The sequence below is a fragment of the Lactuca sativa genome, chromosome 6 (assembly GCF_002870075.4).
Source record: "Lactuca sativa cultivar Salinas chromosome 6, Lsat_Salinas_v11, whole genome shotgun sequence".
Lineage (NCBI taxonomy): Eukaryota > Viridiplantae > Streptophyta > Magnoliopsida > Asterales > Asteraceae > Lactuca > Lactuca sativa.
The window spans coordinates 204,764,015-204,783,052 of record NC_056628.2 but is presented as its reverse complement, the minus strand read 5'-3'; the positions used below and the strand labels follow the sequence as shown (position 1 = coordinate 204,783,052).

The window sequence follows — 19,038 nt, the reverse complement described above, 5'->3', positions numbered from 1 at the left end:
GAGCGGATCCGGGTCAGGATCAGGAGCAGGAGAGGGCGGTCAAGGTGGGTCAGTACCGCCCGAGGTTATTGGTCAGATGAGCACAGGCGAGTTGGATGCTAGGATTTGTGAGATCCTGCATGATGAGGTTGTTGCGTTGTTCTGGGCCGAGTTTCCGGAACTGTTTGGGTCGATCAAGACCGCCATGGTTGAATATTTTGATGAGCGCTATGCGGCTCTCACAGAGACGGCTGCTGCGGCGGCTACAGCGGCAGTAGCAGCGGCAGGGGGAGGAGCCGGTAGAGGTTTTCAGTATTGGGACTTCGATAATACGAAGCCCCCTACCTTCGATGGGGTTCAGGATCAGATTGTTGCTATGAGATGGTTGTCGGACGTGGAGGGGTGTTTCTTCACGTGTTCATGCCCTGCCGATCAGAGGGTGAGGTGTGCTCTAAACCTGTTGAGGCTCGGGGCGAAGGATTGGTGGAGATTGACCACAGGGTCATATTCGGATGCGCAGAGGGATGCGGTTTCATGGGATCAGTTCCGGGAGATGTTTAGCACTCGTTATGTTCCACGGGTTGAGAGAGACAGGTTGCACGTTCTGCCATGAAGATTGGTCGCATAGGTAAATAAATATATTCTAAATTAAAATATGTTTGGTAGAATGGAATGGAATCAGATATTACATTCCATGCTTATTCTAATTTAACTTATAATGTGATTGCAGAGGACGTGACTCCAATTCCAACTGACAGTACACGTAGAAAGGGTGGAAGGAGAGGAAGGAGGTTGTAATTTGGATCTTTTACCAAACAAATGGATAAAAGTTTCATGTTTGAACTAGTTTTTTTGTTTACATTTTCAGGACATGTTTTGTTACTAATTGTCAGATTGATATTATGACAAGGCTGAGTTTACTATTCCCTATTAATTACCTAAATTTTGTGGAAATGATGGTTGTTATAATTTAAGTTTCATGTTTAAACTAGCAAGTATGGATCCGATATTATAAAACAAAAACTTATTTACTTTTAAACTGATATTTAAAGATTTATAGTTGGGTTTGGGTTTATCATCTAAGGTCACTAGTTTACCTTTGTGGCTTTAAAAAGATGACTATCTGTTTTGGCCAGACCATTTTGCCCCTCGGGTTTTACTTCTTATGTATTTTTTTAACATATTTTGGCGTTCTAATAAAAGTAGTTTGCTTTGGGTACAACATTGACTTCACGAGTGTCATGATACATTTTGTAATTCATTGATTTGAGCCGCAATCATTAAATCGCATTTTTATAATTATGCAATTAAGCCCTTGAATGTACCAAAGTGCTGTGATTTTAGCCCCTATCATTCAATCATAGTCATATAGTTCTATAGTTAAGTTTTGTATTTTTTAGGGTAAATTACACGAATGGTCCTTGTGGTTTGGGGTAATCTGTATGTTTGGTCCCTAAATGTTTTTTTTAACTCGGATGGTCCTTAAAATGTTGTTTTGTTACACGCTTGGTCCCTGTTTAACCTAAAAAGACCGTTATGCCCTTATCTATTTATTTATCATTTATTTTCTTCATTGTTTTTATTTATAGATTAAATGTTTATTAAAAAAGAAAACGAAGAACAACGATGGAGCTTCCCTCGTTCTTCTTGTCATCGAAGTTGCATTTGTTTTTCGATGGAGCCGGTAACTTCGTTCCTTTTTCGCCGGATCCGGTGACTTTGAAGATCATATCTAAAATCTTAAGCATGTCAAAGCTTTATTCTTTTGAAAACCCAAACTCCGAACCCCAGATCAACCCTTTTGAAATGAAGGTAAAATAGATTAAAGGTAGAAGACGGTGACCACTCATGTCCGACGAACACCTGCCACAATTTCTCCCTTCTGTCGGTAAATATGGACCGCCGACGACCACTAATCATGATTTCTGGAACATCTACAAACGATTTCTAAAAAAGAGATGGGTTTGCTTCAATCATCAAATCAAATGCCATCTTCTTCAAATCAACATCATAGCCCATTTCTCTCGGACTTGAAATTCTTCATTAGATTGGAGACCGATTCCTTCAAAATCGAAGATTACTTCGTTAGAAGAGATCTTAGAAGAAAGAATCAATGCTTGATTCGACTTTTTTGTGTTTTTTTCTGTCGCTTTTACTCCAGGGTTCAGGGGAGGGTTTTCCTCCATGGAAACTCAGTCGAAGGTTAAACAAAGGAATACGAGTGAATTGATGAGTGATAGACATCCAAAAGCCACTGGATAACTGTCAGGCAATTGGAAGGACTGGATTAACACCCCCGGTGGTGATGTTGGTTCGTCGGAAGAGAAGGATCGGAAGAAGAAAGTGAGGGGGTGGGGGGGGGGGGGGAATGAAGAAGGTGTATCGATCTTTTTTTTATGTAAGGAGGTGAGACCACATATATAATTTTGTTTAATAATAATAATACCATAAACAATAATATAAATTCGTCATAAGGGTATATTTGTCTTTTTATCTTGGTTAGGGACCAAAATCGTAACAAACACAAACATTAGGGATGATCCGAGTTTAAAATTCTTAATAGGGACCAATCACGCAAACTACGCAAAACCATAGGGACCATTCGTGTAATTTACCCTATTTTTTACTTTCCGGTGCATGTCAAGTTAAAGTGGACATGAAAATCTACAACAGACTAACTTGGCTATATTAAAAGATATTTATCCATAAGATAGTCGCCTCTAGTATTCTTGGATTATTTCTGCAATGATAGCGGGTACTTCTGCCTATTCATCTAATCTTGTGGCATGTATTTAGGACCTATCATCTGGTTAATTTACATTTAAATAGTCGAATATAAATAATAATCATTGTTTCCCTCTTTTTCAAAAAATATAGAACTCATATTCCAAAAATATGGAAATAATCAAGGGGTACTATAAATATCCTTTTTTTAGGTACGTTAAATTTGATATTTATGATGCTTATGTTTTTAAGTCAAGAAATGATGAAAGTATTCTCTTATTGATGATTGTTGTACACCGATTACATGAACATATAAATAGGACTTTGACTAAGACTATTTTCTACACACGTGTGTGTACTTAAGGTTATTGTTATCACCCCTACAAGCTTAAAGTCGGGTTGAATTTGAAGATTGTCTCCAAGAGTCATCAATCGATCTTTATGTAGAGGTTTGGTGAATTTTTCAACAAACTAGTCAATGGAAGAAACATAGTTGATTGTGAGTTCCTTGGTTTCAACTTGCTCTCTAATAAACTGAAATTTCAGGGCAATATGTTTGGAGCATGTGCATATCATTGGATTCTTAGTCATAAATATTGCACTGATAATATCACACAACAGTAACTGATAACGTAGGAGAGGAACATGTAATTCGGACAATAGTTGCTTAATTCAAATTATTTCGGCAACATTGCAGGATAAGGATCAGTATTCCGCTTCAGTGCTAGAGCAAACAATGACTCGTTGTTTGCATGATGCCATCTGATAAGATTGGAGCCATGGAAGATTGCAAAACCATACGATGATCGACTGTCATCTTTATCGGGAATTCATCCAATGTCTGAGTATACGAGAAGAGATGAAGTGTGAGTGGGCTTAAAGTGCAAGCATTGGCTGACACCTCCTTTGAGATACCTGAGAATTCTTTTGACAGCCTACCGATGTGCAATGGTATGAGAGTGTATATGTCAACACACTTGATTTATAGCGTATGGAATGTCGGGTTGGGTGATAATGGTGTATTGTAAGGATCCAACAATTTGCCTGTATAATGTTGGATCAGAGAAAGGATCACCATGAATAGTTAAACAAGATTGACTATCAATTGGTGTGGAGACAGGAGTTACATCAGGCAAATGGGTGTGATGTCGAATGTCAGTGATGTACCCTGTTTGACTCATAGTGAGACCATTGGTGTTGCGTGTAATTTGAATCCCAAGAAAGAAATGCATGTCACCCAAATCTTTAAGAGCGAACACATTGTTGAGTTGCGCAATGAACCGTTGAATAATTGTTTCATGTGTACTTGTGAACAGTGGCGCAGCCATGATTTTGTTTTAGGGTAGGCCAAATAATATACAAAATACAAACGTGTGGCAAAATTCTTCAAACGATAATGAAATGTAACAATGTATGCATTCTCAACTAAATTGTTTATTTTAAGTTGTACACGATGTTGTCTTACATCATTAAAATAATCTAAAGAGGAGTCTAATCGACATAGCCAACAATGTATTCTCTTCTACTAATTTCAACTTTTGAATGGAATAGGCAATATCACAACCCTAATTCCTTTTATTTAACAAATATATATATATATATATATATATATATATATATATATATATATATATAACCTAAATTTTGTATGGGTAGGCCAAAGCCCACTCTTTCCGTGTATTGGCTACGCCCCTGCCTATGAATAAACCAATATATAGATGGTTAAGGAAGATGAGTGATGAACAAACAAGTTTGTATCAGATTCACAAGCACATAAGCCTTAAGTGATGAGATAAGTCTTTAGTTTAGTGAACCAAGCTCGTGGAGCTTGTTTAAGGCCATAAATTGCTTTATGGATACGACACACGTGATTGAGTTTGGTGGGATCTTCAAAACCACGTGGTTTCTTCATGTAGACAACGTCTTGCAAATCACCATTAAGGAAGGCGTTGTTGACGTTAAGTTGTCGTACACACCACCCGTCAGAAACTGCTAATGACAGTACCAAGCGGATTGTGGTTGGTTTGGTAACTAGACTGAAAATTTCAAAGTAGTCAATTCCCTCCCTGAGAAACGAGACGTGCCTTGTATCTTTCAATTGTACCATTGGATTTCCGTTTGATCCTATATATCCATTTTCACCCTACAAGATTGATATTATTGGGACAATATACAAGAGTACATGTGTTATTTCACATAAGGGCATCATACTCAGTTTGTATAACATCTTGCCAACATTTGGATTTAATTGCTTGTTTAAAAGAATAAGGCTCAGTAGATAGTGGTGTTGTGACAGAGACATTAAATGCTTTAGTTTTAAGCGAATTGGTACCAGCACGTGTGACCACTGGATGTGTAGCATTGAGTGAGGGTCAATAATGAGAGGTGGATAGATTATTTTGTGTGGCACAGGAACTTATGGTCGATTATTGATGGGATAAGGATCGGTATTCCGCTTCAGTACTAGATCGAACAACAACTCATTGTTTGCGTGATGCCCTACTGATGAGATTGGAGCCATGGAAGATTACAAAACCATATTGTGATGAACTATCATCTTTATCAGAAATCCATCCAGCTTCCGAGTATGCGAGAAGAGATGAAGTGTGAGTGGGCTTGATGTCAAACAAGGTTCAATTTCTCTTTTCAGACACACCATTATGTTGTGGCGCTCTTGGTGTAGCTATTTGTGAGACTATCCCACGACTTCTAGTATGGTCATAGAAATCATCACTAAGATATTCTCCGCCCCTATCAGAACGCAGTATCTTGATTTTCTTGCCCATTTGGTTCTCCATTTCTCTTTGAAATTTATTGAATATTGCAAATGTCTCAGACTTATGTTTAATTAAATAAACATATCCATATCTACTGAAATCATCAGTAAACGTGACAAAGTATCTTTCACCATGTCTGGTGATATTTCTGAACGGACCACATACATTCAAATGGATGATGTCTAACAGGTGTATCCCTCTTTCACAATTACCTATGAAAAAGAGACTTTTTTATCTTCCCAGGCAAGCAAGATTAACAATCTCCATTGAATTCTAGGTTAAATGGTTCCAAGATTCCATCTGATTGGAGCTTGGCGATTCTCTTCTTGTTTATATGGCCTAGACAACAATGCCATAGACGTGATTTATCCAAACTAGATGAGCCAACATTTAAGATTAAGTTATTGTTTCTACTTACACCAATCATAAATTCATATATGCCATTGCAATGAATAACTTTAAAATAAAGTGCATTATTGTTGTAAACTGTAACGCCCGCGTTTCCAGGCAAGGCATTTTCACTGATGTAATAGTCCAGTTTAACCCTTGTAACTTTTTTGAAGTATTAATGATGAAATATTTGAGTATTATGTGAATTATGTGTATTTGTGTGCTTATTACTTAATTATAACGATATAATTAATAAAGGATAAAAATAAGCAACAAAATTAAAGTGTGAGATAAGCCCGATATTTTTACATAAAGTTGTAGTGGTCGAAACAAGGATTCCGGAGATATAAAGAACGCCGAAATCCGAGTTATAACGAAGAAGTTATGACCTGTCGAAGTTTCGCGACAGAACCGGCACGACGCTGAATGACGTAAAATATGAATTTAAGATAGAGTGGTATCTAGCCTTAGTGATCTAAACGAAAGTCGTAGGGTTCGTTAAACCGAGAGCGTGCATAAAAAGAACGCCCAAATCTGACTTCGTATGAGGAAGTTATGATTTTCCGAAGTTTCGACTTAGCAGTATGCAGCCCGAATCCTCGATTTGAGATCGAGTGATTTTTAGCCGAAACAATCTAAATGAGAATCGGAGATCTCATTGATAGTAGTGAAACGCTAAAAAGACAGATGAAAACGGAGTTTAGATGAAGGAGTTATGAATTTCGAACGGAGTTTACATGTCCCTGCCTACTAAAAATAATATATTAAAATTAAAGTCAAAATTAGCCAATGGAGTCTAAACGAGAGTTGTAGATCATAATCTCACCTACGTGTGGATATAAAGAACGCCAAAAACGGAGCTCGTATGCGAAAGTTATGAATTTCTGAAGTTCGGGGTGCGAAACCCAAGGTGGTGTCAGAACTCACGAGGTGAGAATTGCAAAACTCACGAGGTGAGTAGTTGATGGACGTCTTCCAGGGCAAGTGGCCATGACGAACGCAATGACATATCGAGCTCACGAGGTGAGAATTGCAAAACTCACGAGGTGAGAATTGCAAAAACTCACGAGGTGAGCCTGAAATTTTTGCCCTATAAATAAAATTCAAGGGGAAGCCGATTTTGGTTGCTCCATCTCTTCTCTCCCACTCCCGATACTCTCTCTAAGCCCTATTTTAACCCCCCGAAGCCCCGATGTTCATCCTGAGACCTGAAGCAAGTCCCGAAGCTTGAAGATCCCGAGAAGAAAAGAGTTTACGAGCCGAAGCTCTGCCCGCGAGAAGCCCGGTGTGTGAAGTGATCCCGGTTTCACCAAAGAATACTACTCTTAGAGCCGTAGTGTTGTCCGATCATCTTCTGATCAAGTGAGTGTGTAGTTACTTTCTTCTAACGCATAATTATGAAGTATTTTATATAAAATACGTGTTATGTGTATATTTTGTTGTTATAAGTGTGAATGTATATTCACTTTCTTCTATCTCATAGATCTGATTTATTCTCTATGAAATACGTGTTATGTGTGTGTGCCTCATCTGTTATATGGCATATGTATTGATTGAACATGCTATACTGGTTTTAAACTATGTATAAAAATATATATTTTTATCTACTAATATGTTGGGTAAAACATGGGTAGATAGTTGATGTGTGATAAACAAATGAGAGGCCTTGATGTTGTTGATTTTGACCTAGTCATCTAGCGGAGTATGGATGACGACCACGGACTCTTTCTAGACAGTCCAGTTGAACGCTAGCAGGTTCATAACCTGTAGGTGTTGTGAACGATGTGTTCACCGGTGTACTCTATCCCCTCATGGTTGCCTTTAGGATATCTATTGTTGAGGAAACCCCTTAGCAGTAATGTCCGTCCCGATGAAAATTCTAGATTAGGTCCCTTGAGATAGATGTTGTTTTAGGGACATAAAGTGAGGATAACGGGAATGGGTAATCGGGTTATTGTTGGTTGGTGAAATTAAATATAATTATTTATTGTGGGTTGAAAACCTTATATGCTCACCAGGCTCACAAGCCTGACCCACTTAGTTTATTCGTATTACAGGTAGTGGCGCGAGGGCATAAGATGGATGAATCATCAAGTTGTTTTGTTTACAAGTCTGTATATGTATATATATTTATTGAATGACTTGTAATGTTATCGTTTATGTTTTATGGTCTGTATCGGAACATGACATCCCGAGTTTTTAATTATATAATGAAAACGCATCTCTTGATGAAATGCTTTGATAAATATTATTTTATCATATTTTGTTTTTGGGAACAAATTCCGCAACTCTTTTAAATCAAAAGGATTTACTCTGAAATTATTTTACAAAGCATAAATGAAATCGGTATTTTCTGGTCGAGATTTTGGGGATGTCACATAAACCAAAATAAAAACATCATTATTATCAAATCCAAAAGAAAAACCATCAATGCACAATGCATAAATTAAATAATGTTTCTTTCCAAGTAAGGTAAATAACTACAATCTTTTAAAACAACTAAAAAACTAGAAGGACATGAAAGCTTGTAATCTCCAATCTTGGTAACAACCACTATGATCTTGTTCCCCATCATCAAGTTAAGCTCCCAATGTCTTAGTTGCCTACTTCGTCTTAGCCCCTGCACATCATAAAAATATGGGTTCCACATCTCGTGTCAAGTATCCAATTATTAGAAGTAGAAACCGAATGTAATTCAACTGTAAACATACCTGAAGTGTCAACTCCCTTGGCCTTGTTCTTCTTAAGACCCTCCATATACTTAGGAAAACAACGTTTCCAATGCCTCTTCTCTTGGTAGTAATAGCAAATGGCTTCTTTAGGGTCATGCACTGGAGGTATGTTAGAAACGTCCTTCTTAGGGTTGGAATTACTAAGGTGTTGTTTGTTTTTTTCTGAGACAAAATGTTTGCAGTCTGCGGACCTTATCTGCACATCTCTACAGTAGAAAAGGTGGACTAAACATCTACAGCCTGCAAGAAGAAGACTGTTTGTTTTTTAACATTTGCAGACTGTTAAAACTAACCAAATTTTAAATAAACTAATTTTTTTTAACTTAAAATAGTTTTTCAATACTAAATGTTTTATCAAAATAAAATTATTTTCAATTTCAATTCATTTAAAAGATCTATATTGAAATCATACGTATCCTTTCACTTTTGTTGTAGTTAAAATTAACAAATTATACATAAAAGACATTTGAATAGAAAATATTAATCATTTTAATCGTTGGGGGTCACACTACTAGAAAAAGGCCTTTTATGACGCTCATTGCGCGTCGTAAAATGCTCAGACGACGTGCAAATGCGCGTCAAGGAAGGCGCTGTCATAACGAGAGATGACACGCATTTACGACGCGCATTTATGACACGCATTGCGTATCATTAAAGCCGCTGTCAAGAAAGGTCATGTCATAAATGAAGATGACACACATTTTTGCGTATCGTAATTTTTATTTTTATTTTTTAAATAAATTATTTATAGATTTACTAATTTTCAAATTAAATTTTCATTTCATGTCTCATAATAGAAAATAAAATACCATATACAAAAAATACAATCCATTGCACAAAAATTAATGTCATACAAAATACAATAAATAAGAAAGATATATTCATTGCAGTAAAATGTCAAATACAAATAATCATCGCTAACTATATAACCTAATACTACATTGTTATTAAGGGACATCATCATAACTCACTGAAGATCTTGGAACAATGTTCTCATCATCAACTCTTACACCAACCTTGGTTTAGTAGATGACTTTCACACAATCAATTTCAAACAATTATACAAATAATCATACAAGGCATACAAGTTATTAGAAATTTATAAGATTATCCAACCAAAATAAAATAACATAAAAGAAACATACCTTTTTATGTGGCAGTGACAGCGGGATTTCTCCGGGTTGGCTTCAATGGTGGTCTTCTGGTGGTGGCTGGTGGTCACCGAAAAACAACACATCAGTAAAAAAACAAATCAAAGTATCCTTACCTGTTCTGTGGGTAGTGGTAGTGGCCACCGGATTTTGGGGGTGTTCAACGGTGGTCCTCCGGTGGTGGCTTGTGGTCACCGGGGATATACTGGAACACAACAACAAACTTCAACAATTGTATACCAACAAGAAATTACTAACCATAACTCTATATGGATGATTGCTTTTATGAGGATAAACCTCAGCACCAACAGAAAAGCACTCAACAAATAAATCAAAATCAGAGCAACAAGCACTCAACACAAAGAAGAGGACCCAACTTTAACTTCATGTAATTTTAGTTAATAATGGAAAAGAATCCTCTCCATTTGTTACTTCCTTTTCCACAACAGCTCCCTTTGTTTTTGCTCTTTCACCAACACCAGACTACTCCCCCTTTTCTTTCTTTCCACTTTTATCTGCAAACATTATTAAAATTAAATAAAATAATAATAATAATAATAATTACCAACCCTTTTGCTTTATCACTAAATATTCAGAGGTTCATGGTTTTCAAATCAAATGTTATATAAAGTCAAAGATAGGGACAAATTTGCCAAGCATAAATAGTGCCTCAAATCAAAATTTCTATAAATAAAAATTAAATATGAATACGTGTTTTGCAAGTATATAAACAAGAAGGGGGAGTTAAAAGAAAAGAGACTCCAATGAAGGAGTAAATTGATTAGTGCAAGTAAATAATCCTGAACTTAGGGGTGACAAATCGGGCTATCGTGTCCTGTTTTGTCTGACACGACACGACACGACACGATAAAGTTTTATGTAACACGAACACGACACGACACGATCTCCGGTTTTTTTTAACTAACACGAAAACGAACCGATTAAAAAACGACAAACACGACACGACACGACAAAGATAAGATGAAATAACAATTAATGTATTTAATTAATATTTATTCATAAATAACACGGAAAACACGACAAAAAAAATGTTACATCGTGTCAATTTCATGTCAAATATTGAACACGAACACGACACGACATGACGTCGTGTTTTTTACACTTGACACGAACACGAATTTGAATTTCAGTTTCGTCTCAATTTCGTTTTGTGTCGTGTATTTTTGTCGTATCGTGTCATCAATTGTCACCCCTACCTGAACTTTAAGATTTATAATCATTTTAATCTCAAATATAAATTACAAAGGCAAAAACATATAAAGAAATTATGGAGAAAATATAAAACCAAATACAAGAATGTAAAGTGGTTCACCAAATGAATTAGTTCGCTAATCTTTAAAGGTAGATTATAAATGTAATTCAATTTACACAAATTTCTTCATAAAAAACTTTTGAATTTCTTATTTTTTCAGTAAAAATAAGTTTTCAAATAAAATCGCAAATCTATATAACCAACCATGTTTACCGTTTAATATTTTGCAATGAATACCACATAACATACAAAAAAATACTTATATCAGTGGAAAAAAATGTAAGAATATTTTTTTATGATAGAATATGTATGAAGATGTTGAAAGACTCTAGTCCACATCTGCACCAATCAGAGGACGCACAAACTTTTTTATGTTTGTGGTTTTCTGAAAAACAAACAATCTACGAAGGCTAATGTCTCCGCATGGTCTGCGTAGTGCAGGAAAACGAGGTCAAGAAGATTTGCAGACAAAAAACAAACACCCCCTAACTTTCCCTTCCCTTTTCCTTGAAATTAGGATGATAGGACCTCTTTCTCTTGATCCACCTTACCTAATAGCTAGAACATGAGTGCTTGGACTTGTGTTCCTAGGTGGAACATTTCTTTCCTCATATGTCTTGAGCATCCCATGAAGCTCCATAATACTCTTCTCTATACCATTCATATAACAGCTCATAGTGAACTGCTTTTACGCACTAGTCAGAGAGTTAAGAATGACATCAATAGCCAATTCTTGAGTAAATTGGAAGCTAAGACGATCAAGTATATCAAAGTACCTTTTCAGTTTTAACATATGGACACTCAAAAAACCACTATCCTATTGCTTGTAACCTAGAATATTGCATCACCTTCAATCTTTCAGTTCGAGCTTGCTCTTGAAACATGTCCCTGAGCTTCTCGTTCATTTCATATGCCCCAAGGTTTTCATAACTCTTTTGGAGTTTAGAATACATGGTAGCCAACATTAGACACAAGACTTCAATTGAGTGATAACGATGATTTTCATGTTTGGCTGCTTCTTCTTCAATAGCATCACTAGGAAGATCCTCTTCTCGATACTCGTCCAATACATACTCCTTCTTTCCATACCTCAAAGTGATCCTTAGGTTATAAATCCAATCTAGGTAGTTTGGACCAATGAAATTATATCGCGAGAGAAGTTGGATTAGAGAGAAGTTTGATGAAGTGGTTGGTGCAGTAGGAGGAAAAGAAGGAGTAGCATCTGAGCCATTTGACATTTATTAAGAAAAGAAACATAATTTGTAACGTCCCAAAATTATGAGGTAAAATTTTCATTTTTAATTCAACCAAAACAATAATTATCTTTAAGTAAACATTCAATATCCTTTTCCAAATATTCAGAAGTACTTTATAAGAAAACAATTATCAGAGTACAATCCAAAAATCATCATAATGCAGAAACATGGGTGGATGCGCTGCGATCAGGCCGGACCCTTCCATTTCGAACTGGAAATACCTAAAACCATAACCATAAAAATCGTAAGCACAAAGCTTAGTGAGTTCCCCAAAATACCATATACCATACATAATAAACTCATACTTGGCCCCCGCCCTTCATCGAGCCCCGCCCGGTATCGAGCCCCGCTCATTATACATATTTGTTAGTCATCAGGCCCCGCTTGGCATTAGGCCCCGCCCGGTACATGTATAATCATATAAACATATAATCATACGAACACATACGATAATCACAAATACAATAACATACTATACAGTCATCAAGCCTTGCCCGACATTGGGCCTTGCTCAGTAAGCATAAAAACACAAACTGATAACTAGCATACAATATACTCATCAAGCCCCGCTTGGCATTGGGCCTTGCCCGGTAAGCATAGCATCACATAACACATGCAAGAGTCACACAAACATCTAGAATCCTAACATATAAACCATGGGCCACCATTGGTGCCTTCGACCCGCTAACTTAGTTAGGAGACTCACCTATATCCGCTGATACTCAAATAACTGCTTGGGCCGCTGAACCGGATAACCTCGCGCCAGCTAATAATAAATACAATCTTAATCAATAATTATCCTGATAACCCAAAATCCAAGGCCCACTCCATAAACCAACTTCTTAAGGGTAAAAGACCATTTTACCCTTTTCTTGTTCCATTACGAAGGTCCAGCCCAAAATGGCGACCTAAAGCCAAAAACAAAAGCAATAAAAGTCCATTATGGCTCAATAACTCAATTGGGCCCCAAAACCATCATGGACCTACTTCTAAGAAAACCCTTAATCTATCCTTGGCCTAAAGTTAGAAGTCTAGTGTTCCAATAAGACCCAAACCTCAAAAAGCCCAAAATAACATTCTGGGGAGTACGACCATCGTACCATAATGGTACGTACTCACCTTAGAAGCACAGAGTACAAGCTAATAATGCATGAAACCTTCATTACGCTGAGCGTACTTCCTGCGTATGCCCAACGTAGTCATCAGGAACCAAAAATCCATATTAATCTCTTAATGGTTAAGACAATGACTTCCAAACTCATATATGACCCTAATGAGATCTCTTAACACGTAAAGTTGGCAACTTTACTCGTTTGCATGGCTTAAGGGGACCAAAAACTTAATAAGATACATAGAAAACACCCAAATTTATGCATGGTCCAAAATAATTCATCAATATGAAATTTTTATGAATAAGGGACCTCCTAAACGCCAAGATCCAATATTCTAAATGTTTTGGTCAAAAATTACACAAGTACTAATCAACCAAATTGAATGAGAGGTTGTGATGTTTAGATTGTGTAATAGCAAGTAGTCAAAGAAAAGTGACACATAGGTTTACAAGGAAAGCCCTTGATCCTTGCTAGGATCTCCGACATAAAACCTTGGGAGGTGATAATGATCACTTGCCTTGATGATTTTATTGATATAAAATAAAGATTACAACGAGTTCTTAGTAAGAATGAGTATAGAAATTCGTAGAGTGAGCTTAGATAAGAGAATAGTGTCTTGTGTGCAGATTACAAGTTTCAATTTATAGTCTAATCTAGCCAACAAGATGTCCGATATTTTTAGGATCCTCTATGACTAGCTTCCTGAACGTTATTTGACCAAGTATTTCGAGTCTTTAGCATTGTTGAGATGATTCTTCGCTGAGAATTGGTCTTCCCTTTACTACTTATGCACATGTGTTAGTTATAGACAAAATATGACCATTATAAATATTAATAAAATTAATAACGGTAGTTAGTCGGGATCCTGATGTAGCTGAGGATCCTGGATATTTGAGGATCCTAAAAATTGTAAGGATCCTGGCCCTAATATTAAGCTCTTGGAGTAGCTCATACTCACAAGGATGACTCTAAGGACCAAAATGAACCCTAAATACTCCTTAAACTAGACCTAACACCTAGAGTCATCAAGATAGAAACTTTATACCTCCAAAAGGTAGATCAAGATGCAGCAAGCTTGGATCCAAAAGCTTCAAGAAATCCTAAACTTCTCCAAGAAGTTCCTTAGGAAGACCATTGTATGCTCGGGGTTGTGATTGTGTCCCGAGGGTTGTCGCGCACGCCGGGAATGGTAAGAAATTATTTCGAGGACGAAATTGAATTTAAGTGGGGGAGAGTTGTAACACCCAGGTTTGAATAGTTTCATTGTGCGGAGTTGTAGCCCAGTTATCAGTCATCAGAAGGCTTTGGGGCTTGGGGAAGGAAGGATTTGGCCCTTCTTGAATTCCATTGTTATTGTTTAAGCAATCTAAGTGTTCAGTGGTGTTCCATAGTCCAAGGGTATAATCGTAATTTGATAACTCGGTCTTTTATGAATTTTGGGTTTTTGTTCGGGGAGTTATAAGGATATGGTGTGTTGTTAGTAGCGTAGGGCTCCTCAACACCTTTTCGTGGATATAAAGTTCGTTGGAAACGGGCTTATAGCGAAGAAGTTATGGTAGTTTGAAGTTTTGGCAAGTTTGGCCCTTAGTGGAATAAGTTGGCAGATTAGTCCCATGTGTTGAGCTAAGGGACGCGTCGGTGGACCAGGTACGCCCAGTGTACCTAATGGTACACCCCGCATAATGGGTAGAGTGCCAAACCTTATTGTTTAGGGTTTGGGCACTATATAAACATCATTATAACCTCAAAACTCCCTCATTTATCAGCCTCTATTGTTCTAAAACCCTAATTTCGAACCCTAGCCTCCTCCAAAGTGTTGTGAGCTCTTTGTGTGCATCTTTAGTGGGTTTTGGTGTTTATTTAAGAAATGGAACTTGATGCAAGGTGATGGATCGAAGGAAGGTTTGTGGATCTGGACTCTCTTCTTCATTTCCAGCTCATTATAGGTATAAAGCTCTAACCTTGCTTATTTGAAGCCTAGATCTAGTATTATATGAGTTTTGGTCCTATTTTGGTCTCATGGTGAGATTTAGTGTTTTGTCACCATTCTATGAGCTTTGAGTTGCTTCTCTTAATATCTCTGAGGTCATTAGTTCATAAAGATGTTTGCTTGATGTTTAAGGATGGACCATGCATGTGTTAAGTTGGTTTTTATGGGTACTACATGATTAATTTGCATGATTGGGCCTCATTAAAACATGAAAACTGATAAAGTTTGTAACAACCCAAAAATCATGACTAAAAATTTTATTTGAAAAACATTACTTAAACCACGATTTTCAATCCATAACATAAGTTATAGCATAAAATCAGAGTGTTAACTCAAAACATATTCTTATCATCAGAGTAAAACATCCCAGGCTGACTAACTATGGTGTATGCCATGCGATCATCTCGAGCTCTTCCCTCCGCTATGGGAAGTACCTGAAACCAAAACTAAAAACTGTAAGCACGAAGCTTGGTGAGCTCCCCTAAACTACCACATACCATATAATAACATATAAGGTACATACTGGGTCTTGCCTACTGCATCAGACCGAAGTCCGCATTAACTAGGGCCTTACCCCCTGCATCGGACCGAAATCCGGACTAACTGGGGCCTTGCCCCTTGCATCGGACCGAAGTCCAGACTAACTGGGGCCTTGCCCCCTGCATCAGATCGAAGTCCGGACTAACTGAACATAACATAGCATGATCATAGCATATAACATAAGCACATATACTGAATACTGCATCGGACCGAGGTCCGGACTAACTAACAAATAAACATGCCTGAATCACAAAGACATCAAGCATACTGAACTACTGCATCAGACCAAAGTCCGTAACTACTTCTATCTAAACGGGCCAACATTGTGGCCGTAGACCTGTTCCTACTGGAAGGAAAACTCACCTGAACTGCTGAACTCTGCTGATAATCCTCTGGCTGCTAATCGACTATTCTCTGAAGCGCTGCTCTCCTAGCTCACCGAGCTACAAACACCAAATAATAGAACTTAGCCTAAACTGTCCTCCAGAGGTCAACTAAGTCAAGGTCCTGGTCAAAGTCAACCTTCCAATTGACTTGACTCGCCGAGTTGTTCTACCAACTCGCCGAGTCCATGCTCCTTAAATCCTAAACAACCCCGACTCCACTCGTCGAGTCTAGCGAGAACTCGACGAGTTCTCCTTCATCTAACACTTCGGGACTATCTTCAGTCGAATCACCGAGTCTATCTTCATCGGCTAAGGAGATTGTCTTGGATTCCCCGAGTTCCTCCTTGAACTCATCGAATACCATGATCTTCATGTCCCTCACGGGCACAGACTAGCTGAGTCCTTCTCTAACCCCATTCACTGATCCGACTCATAAATAGAAGGGTTTGGGTTTTGCGACCCGACTCGCCGAGTTCATGAGCTGACTCGCTGAGTCCTCCTTGTGACAACTCTATTATGTCGATTTCAGTCTATTCCAACACTTCCAACTCATAGATATGGACTCCTTATGCTAGCATTGCACGTAAAGTTGTTAGCTTTACGTGCATGCAAGGTGTTATGAGGCTAGAACACCCTATTCTAAACTACAATGGAGGTCTAAGTCATGAAAGGAAGCCATAGCTGAGTAAAGCTTCTCACTCAGAGCTTTTAGAGTTCAGAAATGTTGAGATCTAATCTCTATTCATCCTCAAAGGCTTAATACTCAGGTTAGCCTTGGAAATGGTCCCAAAAGCGACAAGATACTAGCAAAGAAGGGGATCTAGATGATTAATAGCCAAGGTATGAGCTTCATAACTTCAAATGATCTGAGATCACCCAAACTTTGGATCTACACTCCTTTCCTTGCTCCTTTCTCCTTCAACCTTCAAGACGCACTCAAAAGGGACCTTAATCTTTTCACATAAGCTCAAGAATGAAGTCGGGTGGCTAGGGTTTCGTCTTTGGACAATGGAGGTTGAAAATGAAACCCTAGAAATGAGAACAAAATGCTTAAATAGGGTGCCAAGTCTCGAAATTAGGGTTTCCCAACCCATACCAGACTCACCGAGTCAGTCTCCCCGACTCGCCGAGTCGGTCACTTAATCCGCGATACGGGTCATGCTCTGACTTGTCGAGTTCCTCCTTGGACTCGATGAGTTGACTCCTTTGACTTAGGGCTTTTCTTTCCTTCCCTGATCTTCCTATTATGGGTGTTATAATGTAGCCAACTTTATCAGTTAAGAGCTTATTTCGAAGGTTTCATGAGGTTTTGGGCCCAAGTGCTTAAGGGATTAAGTCATTAATCAAGTTTGGTCAAGTCACGTTTACGCCCAACGTAAATGATAGTACGCCTCGTGTACGGAGGGATTTGGTAGTACGCCCAACGTAAATGGCCTAGCGTCATTTTGGGCTCATTTGGCATGTTTGGACTTTGGGCTTTTGTTTTGGGTCTTGGGCTCTGAGAGTTGGATTTCGTGGTCTGGGTATTTACTTTTGGATTTGGACTCCTCTTTGGATTAGATTATGGGCTTTCCTTGTTGGGCATTTGTAGACCCAATGGATTTGGGCCTTAGTGGGCCCAATGGATTTAGACCAATAGTGGGCATGGTTAATTGGGCTATCTTTGGGCCTAGTGTTTGGGTCTAGCCTTGTTTAGTTATTGATTATGATGTTGGGTTGTTTGGCTCAGTTCGGTAGTCGGTTCGCAGTAGCAACGATAGTGTAGGATTATTCGCGTAGCGTTTGAGGCGAGTCTTCTCACTATACCAATGGGTCGAAGGCACCAATGCCGACCTATTATGTGTTATGTGGTATGCTAGTTGTCTTTGTGATACTTGCATGGAAGACCTTGGGGGAGCCCGTGGCAATTGGATATTAGACCATGGGGGGAGCCCATGACATTTTAGGTAAAGACCATAGGAGGAGCCCATGACATTCTAGATAAAGACCATGGGGGGAGGGGGCATGGCAACTATATGTATGTTGCATGATAATATGTGGTTGTATGTTGTATGGTATTTTAAGGAACTCACTAAGCTTTGTGCTTACGGTTTTTAGTTTATGTTTCAGGTACTCTGATTTTCAAATGGAAAGGCTCGGGATGATTGCAGAGCACACACCACATGTTTCCGTATTTTGTGAATTACTCTGTTTTAATGATGTTTAGCTAAAACTTGTTGACCTTGGTCCTATGGAAAGATACGTATTAACGATTTATTAACCTACAAACACAAAAAAAATTATGTCTTGATTTTCGGGACGTTACATTGATTGTCTCAAAGATTAACATGTCATATTATTTATTAGATGTCACATACTCAAGACTTATACTAGTTTTTTTTTTCCTTCATTTTAAAATACACAACAAACACTGATAATACAAAAAAAAAGAACCATTGACTTACTAGCTAACATGCGCTTCCCCTTAAGGAGAAGTCACACTTTAAACTCTTTAGAAATATTTAGTTTCTCAACAAATATGTCATTGGAAATAGCCAATTGTTTCATAGATGAGTTGTGAATGAATTATAATTTTGAATGCCCAAAGATTAGCATTTGGTATTGTTTATTATATGCTACAGACTCAAGACTTACACTAGGTCATTTTCCTTCATTTTAAAATACATATGTATATTAAATACAACAAATACCGATAATAATAAAAAAGAGTGTAATTGACTTAGTACGC

At 37.8% G+C, this 19,038-nt stretch overlaps 1 long non-coding RNA gene across 1 annotated transcript; it reads left to right on the top strand.

Moving 5' to 3' along the window:
• The first annotated feature begins 574 nt into the window (after positions 1-574).
• On the top strand, positions 575-933 carry LOC111914077 (uncharacterized). Its single transcript, XR_002857697.3, has 2 exons — positions 575-607; positions 710-933. It is a non-coding gene; the product is annotated as an uncharacterized LOC111914077 (long non-coding RNA).
• The last annotated feature ends 18,105 nt before the right edge of the window (positions 934-19,038 follow it).